General features: G+C 40.9%; 1 pseudogene; it reads left to right on the top strand.

The window, feature by feature from the left end:
• The first annotated feature begins 10,667 nt into the window (after positions 1-10,667).
• Positions 10,668-16,057, top strand: part of LOC103663099 — a 28,990-nt pseudogene continuing 23,600 nt past the window's right edge.

The raw sequence follows: 16,057 nt of genomic DNA, 5'->3' as shown, positions 1-16,057 counted from the left end.
AACATACAGATGAAAATGTCCTGATACAGAAATAGGCATTATACCAAGGAGTAATATCTAGTGACTGGGGTGAAGTGGCAGAGATATTTGTATTGTATTTCATTACAGTGAGTTTCTAGATGGCTAAAGTGGGTGGGGTGAGTCTATATTAGTCCAAATGAACCTGAATCTGGGGTGAGAAAAGAAATACATATATAAATAAATATGACCAAAAAAATTAAGGTTCTCTGATATTGAAGGATGAGGAGTATCAATAGAAGTGATATAAACTTGACAACAATTCCTGAAAAAGCAAGACTTGTAGACATATTCCTTGAAACTGAAATGAAGTAAATTTCAGTCAAATGAATAGCAGTTAACGATAAGCATTGAGCTCATAATCCCGAGAAGTGAAAATAGGAATGAGTTTTTAAAGAGGTAAAGATAAATTCATGGATGGCAGGTTCATGAACGCTAATTAAAGGAATACTGATTTTTTGGTGGAGATTTTTCATAAACCTTAGGATTGATGTCAGGAAGGATGACCTTCCTCTCTCTGAATTAGACACTTCTGCCATAGTGTCTTTTCTCCCCCCTTAAATTAAGAATGATTGTCTTCTCCCTTTATCTGGGTGATGAACTCCTACCCATACTTCAGAACCCATCTCAAGTTGCTTTTGGGAAAGGACTCTTCCCATTTCCTACATAGTAGTCCAGTCCTTCCTTTTCTCAATTACCTTTTTTTTTTTTTTTTTGAAGACTTTATTTATTTATTTAACAGAGAGAGAGAGAGAGACAGCAAGAGAGGGAACACAAGCAGGGGGAGTAGGAAAGGGGGAAGCAGACCCCGCAGTGAGCATAGAGCCTGATATGGGGCTCAATCCTGGGACCCTGGGATCATGACCTGCGCCAAAGGCAGACGCTTAACCACCCAGACGCCATCTCAACTACCTCTCATGTACAAACCTCTGTGAAAGCATGTAATGTACGGCATCCTGGTTTTCCAGTTTACTTCTCTCTGCCTTGCTTAACTGTGGGGCCCCATCTGCCACTGACATTGAGTATGTTCTAGAAGAGAAGCCCAATGTTCACAACATTTTTAAGCTAAAGGGCTAAAATTCTCTTTTGAGATTTAATTTTTGTAGCCATTTAGATCCAATTCAGCTCTTACCTTTCATTCTGTTGAATGAAATCATTCCCCCGACAATTTGTCCTTATTCTCATCAGAAGAAAAAACAAAAAACAAAAACCCCTCAATGACTTAGAGTTTCTGCAAAAGCTTCCTAATGGTACCTCCAATGGCCTCCCCTCCCCAATATCCTTCAAAAATATCCTTTAAAAATGCAGCTCGAGTTATGTCACCCTCTCCTTCCAAACTTTAGGTGCTCCCCATTATTTGCAAAGTCAAAGTCTTCAGCATGGCATGTAGGCTGCCTCTGACAGGGCACCCACCTGCTTTCCTGCCTCAACTCACGCCACAGCCTCGGCTTCCACAGCTCCACGTGTGGCATGTCACCTTGACTCCTTCTCCACTCTCTTGTTCTTCTTTTCCCTTCCTTGTCTGCCCGGTCTTTCCTCCTCCGTCCTCCTTGTGGCTGAGTGGAAATGTCCCCTCAACTTTGCCCTTCTGTTTTTTCATCCAGGCACTGATTGTATCTCCATTTAGCATTTATTTTTAAAATGCGTCTTCTGTCTTCTCCCCGACTAGACTAAGCTCACTGAGCCATGAAGTCCCTAGCACGCTGCCTGGCACCAAGTTGACAAGACACAGCTCCTCCCCCTGAGATATTGTTCAAAGATGTGGTACCGAGAGTTCCAAATGCTGAGAAGAAGAGGTTAAAAATATTAGGTTGGAAACAGACTAAATATCTTCCGATTTCATTTCCCCTCAAGAGTGAAGGTGAAACAGATGGAAATGCTTGTACTTAAAGGAGGCTTCCATAAATTATTCTGTGTAAAAGACACCTAGGAGCCCACTCAGTCATGAGAACTCAGGCCGTTCAGCCTTTGTTTTCATTGATTTTCCAGTTATCTTGTCACAGCCGGGCACAAAATAATGCTAATTGGATGAGGCTCGTCTAAGGATACCTTATTAAAAAACTAAAAAAGTATCTGGGAAGGTACAAAGGTGAGGCCAAAGCCTTAGGAAGGGGAGATAAAAAGTACTATATGTCTGTCGGCAGCAATAGCTGAGCCAGGCCTTAAGCACCCAATAAGAAAATATAGGGTATTATTTATCTTCCAAGATAGCCCAGCATCTTAAATCTGCCTCCCACTGTCCATATTCAGTAAGTAGGTACCGAGTGCCTCCTGTGTGGCAGGCATCCTGCTGGGGGCTGGGGAGACCACCCCACCTCGCCCCCCAGGGGCCTTGCAGTCCAGTGGAGAAGGAGACGTGTGACATTATTACAACAGGAGAGAGAGTTCTGTGGTGTGAGAGAGATGTGGGGCAAAGGAGGGTGTGCACACCTCTGGTTGAGTGGGTCTGAGAAGGCTTTAGAAGCACCCTTGAGTTGTATCTTGAAGGACGAGTAGGTATTCACCGACTCCCAGTGGAAGGCATTTTTGGTAAGGAGGTGGCCCGGGCTAAGGCACAACGCAGGGAAAGTTCATGGTGATATAGGGAGTAGGCTTCGCGAGTATTTGTATCGGGTTACCTCACTTTCTAGAACATAAACGTTGGGACTGAATCCCTGTCATTGAAGAGTTGCTGTGTTGGAGTATGAATGTGGATGTACCTTATTCCTACATCTTTAGAAGAAATTGAGGTGCTTTACACACGTGGTTTTAGAGTCCTAATCAAGGTAAGAGCTTAGACATTCTCACTCTTGCTAACCAACATTCTTGTGAGTGCAAGTAGACAGGCAAAACTTGGGACTACCAGATACCAGGGGCTGATTCACTCATCGAGAATCCTCTCTAATCCTCCCCAGAGGAATGCAGCCATTGGACGGTGCCACAGGGATAGTGAGGGAGGGGACCTGCAGCTTTGTGTGGTTTGTCTGCTTGAGATCCATTCTGCCTCTGTTCCAGAAAGTTCTACTACTTAAGTTCTCTAAGTGTGCTACCCAGTTCACTAGCTCTGGAACCTTGGGTGATACCCTGGAGAACTTTTGATTGGTGGCTGGGGACTTTGAACCTACTGGTCAGTTGTCATTTTGGCAAACTGCAGGCCTTTTGAGTAGGGTTGAGTTGGCATAGAGAATTAAGATATTTCATGGAAGTGGTCCAAACAGAGGTAGGAGAGAGATACAAGAGAGAAAAGGAGCTGGATTCTCACAGACATTGCCTCATCGCTGTGCTCATTTTCTCTCCCCTCAGACAACCCTTCTGTTGTAGCGGTAAATCAGTACCACAGCGAGTTAATTATGAAAAGCCAAAAGCGTCTTCTCTCTTCTTCCCTTCACGTTTGGCTATACATCTCTGTGACTGTATAACATTCTTTTGTTGTATGCATCTGGTGACAGTAATGTGCCATCACGATTAATTTCGATCCATTGACAAGTGTCCTAATAAATGTGCTGATGAATTGTTCCCGATGTTTTGAGTGAGCAAGCTCCTTTTTCGGGCTAGGCACGTGTTCGTTGACTGAATGTGAATTCTATACCCAGCACACCCTGCAAATCCGGTTTAATCTGTAAAAAAAAAAGTGGGGAGCCACGTTCTCAAAGTAGCAGGGCTAGAAATGGCAGGGCCCCTGCTCATGATGGTCTAGGTTGGGCACTGCAAAACTCTAGGGGGAGCCATTCGCACATATAAGAGGAACCCATTAGGATTAATGATGTTGCAGTCTTTTCCTCCCAGGTCTTACAGTTCTTGGGCCACCTTTTCAGCCACATCTCTCCTCACTTTTATTTTTTCCATCCTTCTTCATCCATTCCTCAGGTCACTTGGGGTTTTACAGGTTTGTACATGTTTAGTATTATATTTGTCAGGATACGCTAGGTTACGCAGCAGTAACCAATACTTTCACAGTCTCAGGGGCTTAAATAACATTTATTTCTTGCTCATTCTTCACGTCCATTATAGGTTGGCTGTGGGCTCTGCTCCAAGTCATCCTCAGATCCAGGCTGAGAGACATCCATGACTCCTCATGGGGAAGGGGGGACCGGGTGAACCACACATGATTTTTGAAGCTTCTGTTTGCATATCATGGGTCAAAGAAGTCTACACAGCTATGAAAGGAAGGCAAGGAAACCTAACCTTATCATGTGCCCCAAAGGATGAGACCCGGAGCCTCTGGGAACAGCCCTAGTGACTGCCATGGGGTCAGTGAAGAGGGACAGGGGCATCATGGATGTTAAGCTCACTCAGACACAGGTTCGAATCCTGATTCTGCTCCTTATTTCATGTTTAATAACTTGCAAACAAATTACATGATCTCTCTCTGACCCAGTTTCCTCCCCATGTAATAGAGAAAACAATAGTATTTTCTTAGGAACGATGGTGCTATAGTGCCAGTTATGTAGTAGGAGAACCAACAAATTTCTTTTCTCTTGTGCCCCTCAACCTCCCCCTCCACCTGGGGTCCCCTGTAGCACCAGGGCTTTGTGTTTGTTAGTCTGTTGAATAAGGGGCGAAACTGCCCCCATCTTCCAGCCAGCAAACAAGAAAGCCCTGGTGACATTTGCCAAAGCTCATGAAAATAGCTATTAGGAAGGCAAACTGTGCTTAGAAAAATATTAATTGGACTTTAAGCTCATTAGGAATTAAAAACAGCAACAAAAATGTTCACCTTTAGCATAAAGGAAAAAAAATCCTTGAGAGCCACACAGCCTCCCCCTAAAATGCATAGCTACTGACCCTCTGTAAATGCCCAGAGGATTCTCTTTGCCTGGCTACGGAGGTTCAGGACAACACAGCCGACGCAAGTGACTTCAGGATACCTTTCATGCTTGGCAGGCGTCCCCATTTTATTTATGATATCAAAGCTGCAACGCTGTGTTCTCTTCTGCGGAAGACATAAAAGAGATTCAGAAGTCATCCAAATCATCTTGTAATTAATGTTACCACGCACGCCCAGGACATTAAAATGTTAACAGTGTTAGAATCGTGTGCTTTGGAATACCGAGTGAGGGCTTTATTAGAGAGAAATGCTCGGCAGATGTCATCCACCCTAATTGAGGACATCAGGGTGCCTGCTGCTTGTTCTTATCAGTGGTGCAGAGGGTTGTTTTTTTTTAATTTATTCATTTTCTTTACTGCTAGAATCTGCTCTCATTATTAGAATATCTTGTCACTCATTTGCATTTCAAGTGCTGGGACTGGGGGGGTAGCAGCTATCTGCCTTAGAAGAACACTTCAAGGGTTACTCTATCAAATAGCAGCACAGCAGCACAGTGAATCTGACATCTGGGTTATCTTATTCCCAGATGCTCTGTGGTGTCATTAGCAGGATTAATCTTAGCTTTAATTTCATAATGATTCTTATTCTAATATATGTGAATGAACACAAAGTCTCTTGACTCATTATCACCAATTTACCCAAGATATGTAATCAGGCTCTTACATTCACCAACATTTATTTTTGCTAATACATCTAAAATTGTAGATTAAGCAAATACAGTTAGTTCCAGCTGAGTGAATGCCTACCGAGGTAGCACTGTAGTATTTATGTTTTAATTAAAGTCCATTAATGGTGTTGTTTTTAAATATGTACTGGCCAAAAATGTGTTCACGGGGACCAGTAAAGTCGTTGTTGGAACAGCGTCCAGCAGTAAAATTAGTCACAGCAGCATTCCATTAGAAGCCATTACCCACTCCTTTTGCAAATTATTGAAATTCCTTCTGTTAATTATGTTTTTAACCTTTATAAATAAGAGGGAGGTACGTAGCCTCAATTCCAAACAACCCTGCTCCCCGAAGGAAACAGAGCGGCGGGTCCTTAATGGGGAGCATAATTGTAACAAGCCTTGTTGTTTTCATTCCCATTCAAGGTTACCGCGTCACATCAAATATTGTCACTGTCAGTCTATGACTCAGAGTAGCCAAAAGTCCGTTTCCCCTCTCAGTTGACACTAAGTTTCAGAATATCCTTGGAGGGGGCGGGCTAGGGGGAAAGGAAGAGATGGAGATGCTCTAGCAAATTCCCGATCTCTCTTCACTTACTTTAACACTGCACTAACTTTTTTCATTTACCAGCTGCTGTTGCGCAGCAGCATGGAGTGCTTTATTATTGATGGATAAAGTGTTCAAACATTTAAAGAAATGAAAGTCAGCTTTGCATTTTTAATTAATTAATTAAAAGTACTGTAAATGCCAGCTTGTTAATTGCTTTGCACCTGCAAGCCAACACAGGTTTTGTGCACTCTTTCTTTGAATATTAAATTTTTTCTCGCATGTCTTTATAATGCTTGGGAAGTCTCTCCAGCAAACATATTAGTAAAGAGTAAATATTGAATCTTAGACAAAACTCATGGCTTCATCTTTCACTGTACCCAGAATAGGATTTAAAGGAGGATTTAGATTTCCAAGGCTTCTAATTAAGTAGTGATAATCAGGCTTTCTGCTGAGGGTCACTTCCTGGGAGTAATTTGAGTTATTAAAATGCATGTTTTTGTTTGTTCTGCTTTGTGAGCTAAAACTGATCCCTTTTAATATAGCAGCAAATATGCAAATTGGTGTTTCATTATATTGTGCAATTTATGGCAATCTTCTCTAATTTACTGAAAGGTCAGGAGCCTGACCTTGTCATTCAAAAAAATATTTTTTTCCTGGTAAAGCTAAACTAATTATGTGGACTTTTTTTTTAAATGAAACTCTGAAAGTGTGCAGCATGGTAAAGAATGTGACAAATTTAACTTTCATTTAGCTCTATATTCATAAAGATGGCCTTCAGTTTTGTGTGGATCCCCAGTAACAAAGAGTAGGTGATCTTAGTTGTAATTTAGGAATCAGTTGCTTTTAAATACTGCAGAGAAAAAAGGGAGAACTTAAAAACAATTCTTGTGCCTCAGAAAAATGTGGCAACTGGAATAGCCTAGCTTTACTGAAATAATTAGCATGTACATGCTTTAAATTGTCAGTGGCCAGAAAATGTTAAAAAGAACTATCATGAGCTCAATAGCAAGTTTTTTGCTCAAAAGATAACAGATCTTTATATTATTTTCTTTATTGACATTAAATATATGATCTTAACTTTTTTTATCGCTTTACAGAGTTTTCAACTTTGACCAGGAGAATTGTTTTTATGACTTATTTATTTGACGGGGGGAGGGGCAGAGGAAGAGGGAGATGGAGAATCTCAAGCAGACTATTTGCTGAGGGTGGAGCCCCATGAGGGGCTCGATCCCATGACCCTGAGATTATGACCCAAGTTGAAACCAAGAGTCTGATGCTCAACCAACTGAGCCATCCAGGCGCCCTGACAGAATTTTTATCTCAAATATTTTTAAATCCTTAGGAGCACAAGTTGGTACCAATGAACTGTTTACTTTTAAATTATAGGCAGTGGTTCTCACACATTAGACTGAATAAAAAATCACTTGGATTTCTTGCTAAAATTCAGATTCTATGGTCCCGTCGCCTCAAAATTCTGATTCAGGACTAGGATTGGCTTTTGGTAATCTGCATTTTATTCAGGTGGTCTGTTGCCTATAGAGGTGACCCTTGGACAACATGGATTTGAACTGTCTGTATATTCTTCTTCTTCTTTTTTTTTTAGAAATACAGTACAGTACTGTAAATGTATTTTCTCTTCCTTATGATTTTCTTAACAATATTTTCTTTTCTCTAACATTTTAAGAATACCACATTTAATACATATAATGTAAAAAACATGTTAGTTGATTATGTTATTGGTAAGGCTCCAACAGTATGCTAGTAGTAGTTAAGTTTGGGGGGAATAAAAAGTTATACATGGATTTTTGACTGTGTAGGGTGTTGGCAATCCTAGCCCCCACATTATTTAAGAGTCAACCTTACTTTGAAAAGAATTCATACAATTTGACTCTCCTCCACCCAGTATGCTCATTTGCTTAGTTACTCATTTATTACATATATATGGCCTTTTTAAAAAAATGGATAAAGGAATAAATAAACATCTATTATGTGCCATGCATGATCACTGCCCTTAAGGAGCTAGCCACAACAACACATGTACAAATGGTTATAGGGCAACATTAAAGAAACTATAAGCAAAATTATTAAAAAATCTTTGAGAATGTAAAGGAGGTAAAAATTATAATTGGGGGACATTTAACAATGGAGATTATATTTAGACTAGGAAGAATGAGAGTATTCCTCTAGGTGGAAAAGGTAGGAGAAAGACAATACTGGCTAGCGAAGAGCTTGAACAAAGGTCCAGAGATGGGAACATGCGTGGTGTGTTCTGGGGAGGTGAGTGACCTAATGTGATCACAGCACTTGTTGTGTCATGAACTGGTAGTGGAAATAAAGCTCCACAATTTCCTAAGATCAGATTTTGCAGGACCTAGACTGTCTCAATGCTGAGCAGTTGGGGTTTTATTTGGTGGGCTGTGGGACAGCAGTGTCAATTTTAAAGTGAGGGACTGACCTCATTAAGTCTGTGTCTGGCAACAGTTTGGAGAGAAAAGATCAAAGACATGAAGAAATGTTAGAGGTTACTCATAGTCCATGGAAAGATACTAAAGTCCTGAACAAAGACGATGGGGATGGAGATGGTGGACTAGATTCAAGAGACAAATGGAACTTGGCAATAAGTTGGATTTGAGGTGGGGTTAGAAGGAGGTGTGAAGGGAAGGGAATTTGATGTCCAAGTTTTCAGTTGAGTGACTGTGCGGATAGTGACACCATTAACCAAGACAGGAAATGTAGGAAGAGAAACATTGGTGGAAATAAAGATTTTGGCTTAGAAGCTTGCTTAGAAAGTGTGTTTGAGGACCAGTAGCACTGACAACTCTAGGAAGCTTGTAAGAAAGGCAGAATCTCAGACCTCCATCCCAGATCTACTGAATCAAGATCTGCACTCGTACACCATCTCCAGGTGATTCATACACACATGAAAATCTGCAAAACACTGGTAAATGAACATACAAAGTCTATTGTTGGGACACTGTCCTTCTGAAGGACTCTATACCAAAAAGGGCTTTGTGGTTATATAGGTTTGAGAAAAGCTCTATGTGATAGCCTATATGATAACTATTCTTGGAGATTCAAAAACTATAAAGAAAAACGAAGCCCAAAGTTAGTAGAAAGAAGGAAATAATAAAGTTCAGAGCAGAAAGAAATGAAAGAGACTAAGAAAATAATAGAAAATGTCAATGAACTTAAGAGCTGGTTCTTTGAAAAGATAAACAAAATTGACAAACCTTTAGTTAGACTCACCAAGAAAAAGAGAGGAAATAAGATCAGAAATGAAAGAGAAAATGCTACAATTGATACCACAGAACTACAAAGGATCATAAGAGACCATTACGAACAATTGTATGCCAACAAATTGGACAACCTAGAAGAAATGGATAAATCCGTAGAAACATACCTTTCAAGTCTGAATCATGAAGAAACAGAAAATCTGAACATGTCAATTAATAGTAAGGAGATTGAATCAGTAATTTAAGAACTCCCTACAAACAAAGTCCAAGACCAGACAGCTTTACTAGTGAATTTTACTAAACATTCAAAGATGAATTAATACCAATCTTCTCAAACTCCTTAAAAAAATTGAAGAGGAAGGAACAATTCCAAGCTCATTTTATGAGACCAGCATTATTCTGATACAAAAACCAGACAAACATACCACAAGGGAAGAAAATTATAGGCCAATATCCCTGATGAACATATATACAGACAATCCTCAACAAAATATTAGCAAACCAAATTCAACAATCCCTTAAAAGGATCAAACACCGTGATAAAGTAGGATATATTCTAGGGATTCAAAAATGGTTCAACATCTACAAATCAATCAACGTGATACACAACATTAACAAAATGAGGGTAAGAATCATATAACCATTTCAATAGATCCAGAAAAAGCATTTGATGAACATCCATTTATGATAAAAACTCTCAGCAAAGTGGGTATTGAGGAAATAACCCTTAACATAATAAAGGCCATATATGACAAGCCCACAGCTAACATTATTCTCAATGGGGAAAAGCTGAAAGCTTGTCCTTGAAGATTAGAAACAAGACAAGGATGCCCGATTTTGCCAGTTTCATTTAATATAGTATTGGAAGTCCTAGCCAGAGCAGTTAGGCAAGGAAAAGAAATAAAATGCTTCCCAACTGGAAAAGAAGAAGTAAAACTGTCACTATTTGCAGATGACATGATACTATATATAGAAAACCCTAAAGACGCCACCCAAAAACTGAAAACTAATAAATGAATTTGGTAAAGTTGCAGGATACAAAAACAATATAGAGAAATCTGTTGCATTTCTACCTGCTAATAATGAACTATCAGAAAGACAAATTAAGAAAACAATCCCGGGGCACTTGGGTGGCTCAGTCGGTTAAATGTCTGCATTCGCCTCAGGTCATGATGCCAGGGTCCTGGGATTGAGCCCCCAGTCGGGCTCCCTGCTCAGCAAGGAGCCTGCTTCTCCCTATCCCTCTGCCTGATGCTCCCCCTACTTGTGCTCTCTCTGTCAAATAAATAAATAAATAAAATCTTAAAAAAAAAAACCCCGTTTACAGTTTCATCAAAGAGAATGAAATACTGTTCTATCAGATGGGCCAGAGACACTTCTGGAAGCAACAGCGCAATGGCTGCCCAAGGAGAACCCCAAGTTCAGTTCAAAATTTATTGGTTGGCGATGGTAGTACTGGAAAATACGTTTGTGAAATGTCATCTGACTGGTGAACTTGAGAAGTACATAGCTACCTTGGGTTTTGAGGTCCATCCTCTTCTGTTCCATACCAACAGAGGACCTATTAAGTTCAATGTATGGGGAACGGCTGATCAGGAGGAATTTGGTGGGCTGAGAGATGGCTATTACATCCCGGTCCGGTGTGCCATTACAACGTTTGATATACCATCAAGGGTTACTTACAAGAATGTGCCTAACTGGCGTAGAGATCTGGTTCAAGTATGTGAGAACATTTCCTTTGTGCTGTGTGGCAAGAAAGTGAACATTAAGGACAGGAAATTTAGGGCAAAATCTATTGTCTTCTGCTGAAAGACGAACCTTCAGTACTATGATGTTTCTGCCAAAAGTAACTACAACTTTGAAAAGCCCTTCCTGTGGCTTGCTAGAAAACTAACTGGAGAGGCTAAGTTGGAGTTTGTTGCCATGTCTGCTCTTGCCCCACTGGAGGCAAGAGCAGCTTTGGCTGCACGGACCCAGCTTTGGCACAGTATGAGCATGATCAAGAGGTCGCTTAGAGGACTGCTCTTCCAGGTGAGGATGATGACCTGCCAGGAAGTGCAGCTAGAGCGCAGCATCAGATAGCCGAGCAGAACACGTGCTTGATCTTTGGGATGCTGAAGGAGATGAATGGGCTTCGGAGTGAATGTTGCAGTTGGAAAAGTACCTTCCTTTTTTGGACCTGCATATTTAGCTGTTTTGAATGCAGTTGGAATGCACCCCCATTGTGCTTTGAAGCATTGTTTACAATAGCCAAAACATGGAGACAACCTAAGTGTTTATTGATGGATGAAGGGATAAAGAAAATGTGGCCTATATACATCATGGAATATTATTCAGCTGTAAAAAAGAATGAAATCTTGCCATTTGTGACAGCATGGATGGAACTTGAGGGCATTATGCTAAATGAAATAAATCAGACAGAAAAAAACACATATGATCTCAGTTAGGGGTAGAATCCAAAAAAATGCCACAAACACACACAAATCCAAGCTCATAAATATAGAGAACAGATTGATCGTTGCCAAAGGTGGGGGGTGTCTGGTAGGCAAAATGGGTAAAGGGAGTGAAAAGCTACAAACTTTCAGTTATAAAATAAGTCCTGGGGATATAACGTACAGCATGGTGACTATAGTGAATACTACTCCATTGTTTATTTGAAAGTTCCTAAGAAAGTAAATCTTAAAATTCCTCATCACAAGGAAAACAAGTCTGTATGTGTGGTGATGGATGTTGACTGACTTGTGATCGTTTGGCAGTATATACAGATAGCGAGTCATGGTGCACACCTGAATCTAACATTAACAAAACCCCTACAATTCGCATTAGCCTGTTAAAGCTCTGAGGAGTTCTTTAGTGATGAAATCTGCCTGATTTTGCTTAAACCAACATTTTCAAAATGTATTTTGCCATGAGGTAGTGGGTTAGTTGTGTCCCGCTGAAAGATATGTTGAAGTTCTGACCCGCAGTACTTGTAAATGTGACCTTATTTGGAAATAAGGTTTTGTGGATGTAATCGAGTTAAGATGAGGCATTGCTGTATTTGGGTGGGTGCTATATCCAATGAATGGTGTCTTTATAAGAGTAAGAAGAGGGAGGCTTTGAGAAAGACACAGAGAAGAAGGCTGTGTGATGACAGAGGCAGAGATTGGGGTGACACAGCTATAAGCCTAGAGAAGCTAAGAATTACTGGCAACCACTAGAAGCTTGGAAGAGGCAAGGAAGGATTCTTTCCTAAGCCTTCAGAGGGAGCATGGTCTTGCCAATACTTTAATTTTGGACTTCTAGCCTCCAGAACTGTGAAAGAATGAATTGTTTTAAGCCATCCAGTTTGTGGTACTTTATTATTGCAACCCTAGGACACTAATAATGTGTGAATCTTTAAGACAAATTACACAACACTAATTAACATTCTGAGAGTCACTCGATTAGAAAATAGTGGTTTCGAACATACATGAGGTGCGTGGTGTGCGCATGTGCAGGTGTCAGACTTTGGGAACTGGGTATGAGCTTCAAGAGAGGGTCAGGACAGATGAGAGACATTTGGGAGTAAAGCGTACAGTGGGCAGTTTAAGCCTGGGGAATGCATGGAGTTGATCATTAGATCATGTAAACAAAAACCTTGGGAGAATAGCTGTAATTGAAGGAAAACTGAAAAAGAGCAAGAGAATGGGCATTTGGGAGCCATAACAGAAGAAATATAAAGTGAAAAGATATACGCACCCCTATGTTTATTGCAGCATTATTTACAGTAGCCAAATTATGGAAGCAACCCAAATTTCCTTCGATGGGTGAATGGATACAGAAGATGGTTAACAGAGGGGAAATGGTGGGGGGATGGATGAGACAGATAAAGGGGATTAAAAGCACACTTACCGCGACGAGCACTGAGTAATATATAGAATTGTTGAATCACATTGTACACCTAAAACTAATATAACCTGTATGTGAATTATACTTCAATCACAAAAAGAGAAATTGTGATAACAACAAAACAGACAGGAAGAAAGACTTTTAGCAATTAGGAAGTCAGTAGTGATCTTTGAGAAAGTGGTCTGATCAGCTATAGGTAGAAGCAAGCTTGCCATGGGTCAAGGAGTGATGAGAGAGCCTTCAGTTAAAAACGTCCAAGTTAAAGCATTTTCAGTCACCAAGCCTCCTTGAAACCTTGAAAGAGGTTTTGGAAAAACTTTTCTGGAAAAAATGAAAAACCTCTGCTTGAAAAAGAAGAAGGAGAAGGAGAAGAAGAAGAAGAAGAAAACCTCTGCTTAAAAAAAAAACAAAAAACTCCATCTTTGATGAAATACAGAAACTTCACTATAACCAAAATCTGGCCAGTTCTGAGAAATTGAGACTAACACTAAGGGTGGGGACTGAGAACCTAGAAACCTCAGATTTTAGCAGAGTCAGATTTCTCTAAAAGTACACGTTATAGTCTTCAGGTCCAAAGGATCCTTCATTCAGTTTCCTGGGATCTAGAGAAACGTGGCCAGAGAAGTAGCGGGTGTGTCCCTACGCAGACCCAGTTGTCAACCACGGAAGAGCGGGTGGGGGGAACTGAAGGGGAGTCAGGTGGAGGCTCCACCCTTATCGTCTGCAGTACACCCTAGCCTCCTAGCTAACCGAGTGTGCAGTGGGAGGATGGAGGAGAGATGAAACTGTGCTTGCCAGATTGCAGCACAAATCAACATCCTTACTGAAGAGAAAGGAGGAGAAATGTGCGTTCAGGGCCGAGGGCACATTTGGTGAGAAGGTTTTTGAGATAATACAGTAGATGTAAAGCTCTGGGCTGCCCTTCTTCACAGAAGTCTTCAAGCAAATGATAGCCTCGGATAGAATTGCCCCAAGAAATGTGAATTACCTCCAGAAAGAAACACATTAGGCCATATGCATATGAATAAAAGAGGAAGGAGTAAGCAAAAAGTCAGAAAACATTCATAAATCAGAAGAGGGATTGTTCTATGAATGTGACAAAGAATCTTAAAGATATTACAGGCAGCAACATCTCTTGGGGAGGAGGAAGTACACACACACACACACAAAATGAAAAGGAGATGAAAAGACAATAGAAAATAAAACAAATTGGTAGAGCTCAGTAAAAAATAAATGATGAGGGAACATAAAATCAATGCAGAGATAAAAATCTCATTAAACCAAAAAAAAAAAAGGGGGGGGCAGAATAAACAGAATTGAAAACAGGGATACAATGGTTAGGAAATGGTGAAAGCCTGGTCTCCCTTTTAGGTATCCCTTATTGAAGTGCTTCCCATCTCTCCTAAGTCTTGTCTGGATGGTATGTTCTATTAATTAGAAACAGGGGAGCTGGGGGGGCGCCTGGGTGGCACAGCGGTTAAGCGTCTGCCTTCGGCTCAGGGCACGATCCCGGCGTTATGGGATCGAGCCCCACATCAGGCTCTTCTGCTATGAGCCTGCTTCTTCCTCTCCCACTCCCCCTGCTTGTGTTCCCTCTCTCGCTGGCTGTCTCTATCTCTATCGAATAAATAAATAAAATCTTTTGGGGCGCCTGGGTGGCACAGCGGTTGGGTGTCTGCCTTCGGCTCAGGGCGTGATCCCAGCATTGTGGAATCGGGCCCCACATCAGGCTCCTCTGCTATGAGCCTGCTTCATCCTCTCCCACTCCCCCTGCTTGTGTTCCCTCTCTCGCTGGCTGTCTCTATCTCTGTTGAATAAATAAATAAAATCTTTAAAAAAAAAAAAAAAAAAGAAAGAAACAGGGGAGCTGGGATTTGGATCCAGAGCAGTGGAATGAATTCTGCGATCCCTTTCATTCCTCCTTAGGTACTGAGTATTCTTTTGCAATGTCTTTATCTTTTCAAGATTTCCTTTAACAATTCTCATAAGCACCTTTTTCATGGCACAGAAGTGCTGATGGTGCAAGCTGGAGAACATATGGCCAGTGACTCCATGCCAGTTGTGTTCCCATTAAGGGCCACACAGACAGCAAGAGAGGTGTCTAGAATCCTATGGAATAAAGCATAAATGGTATCTGCCCCCAAAGCTATTTTAATTGGTTAGACCCCAGCTTCATAATCCCCCTTAAACTGATGCCCTTGAAGTGGTTCTCATGCTCCACAGAGGTGAGAATATTTCTGAACCGTTGGCTTCAAGCTACTGGCTTTGAGTTTAATGGGATGGAAGAGTCTCTGACAACAAATTTCAATGGAGAAGCCCATCTCAGAGGGCAGACCCTAAATTCATCTCTCAGTGCCCTTTCCCAAGGAAATCAATTTCCTCTGTCCAGTGAACAATTGCCCATCTTTGACTTGGGTTTTCTTTAAAGAACTTGATTCACTAATGTATCCCAGGACTTTACACCATCAACAAATAATGGGCAGATAACACATAATTGAATAAATGAATGAAAAGATGAATCCATTCTTGCAGACCATGTATGAATTCAGACCCTTAACTGGTGCACATCCACATGCCCTGCTCCCTTTCCTTTCAGAATTTTAAACAAAGATATCACATTTGGGGACATTTAATTTTCAGAATCCTTTGAACTGGAATTTTTCAAATAAATGTCAACAGGTTTCCAAAAGTTGAAGTCTGCTACGAGCTGTGCAACTCTGCAAAGGCATAGGCTGGAAGGTGACCCATTGTCCTGCGAGTGTGCATTGCTGATGGACATTCGGAACAATACAGCCATAAAGCAGTTCAACCACAGACCTCAACAAAGCCCTCCTCATTTCTGGCCACATAGTTGTACGAGGCATTGGAATTTGACAAATAAACATAAAATGGGTGTTGATGAGGACTTTATAAGC

The sequence above is a fragment of the Ursus maritimus genome, unplaced genomic scaffold (assembly GCF_017311325.1).
Source record: "Ursus maritimus isolate PB19 unplaced genomic scaffold, ASM1731132v1 scaffold_12, whole genome shotgun sequence".
Lineage (NCBI taxonomy): Eukaryota > Metazoa > Chordata > Mammalia > Carnivora > Ursidae > Ursus > Ursus maritimus.
The sequence above is the reverse complement of the archived record's forward strand: the minus strand, read 5'-3'. Positions and strand labels throughout refer to the sequence as shown.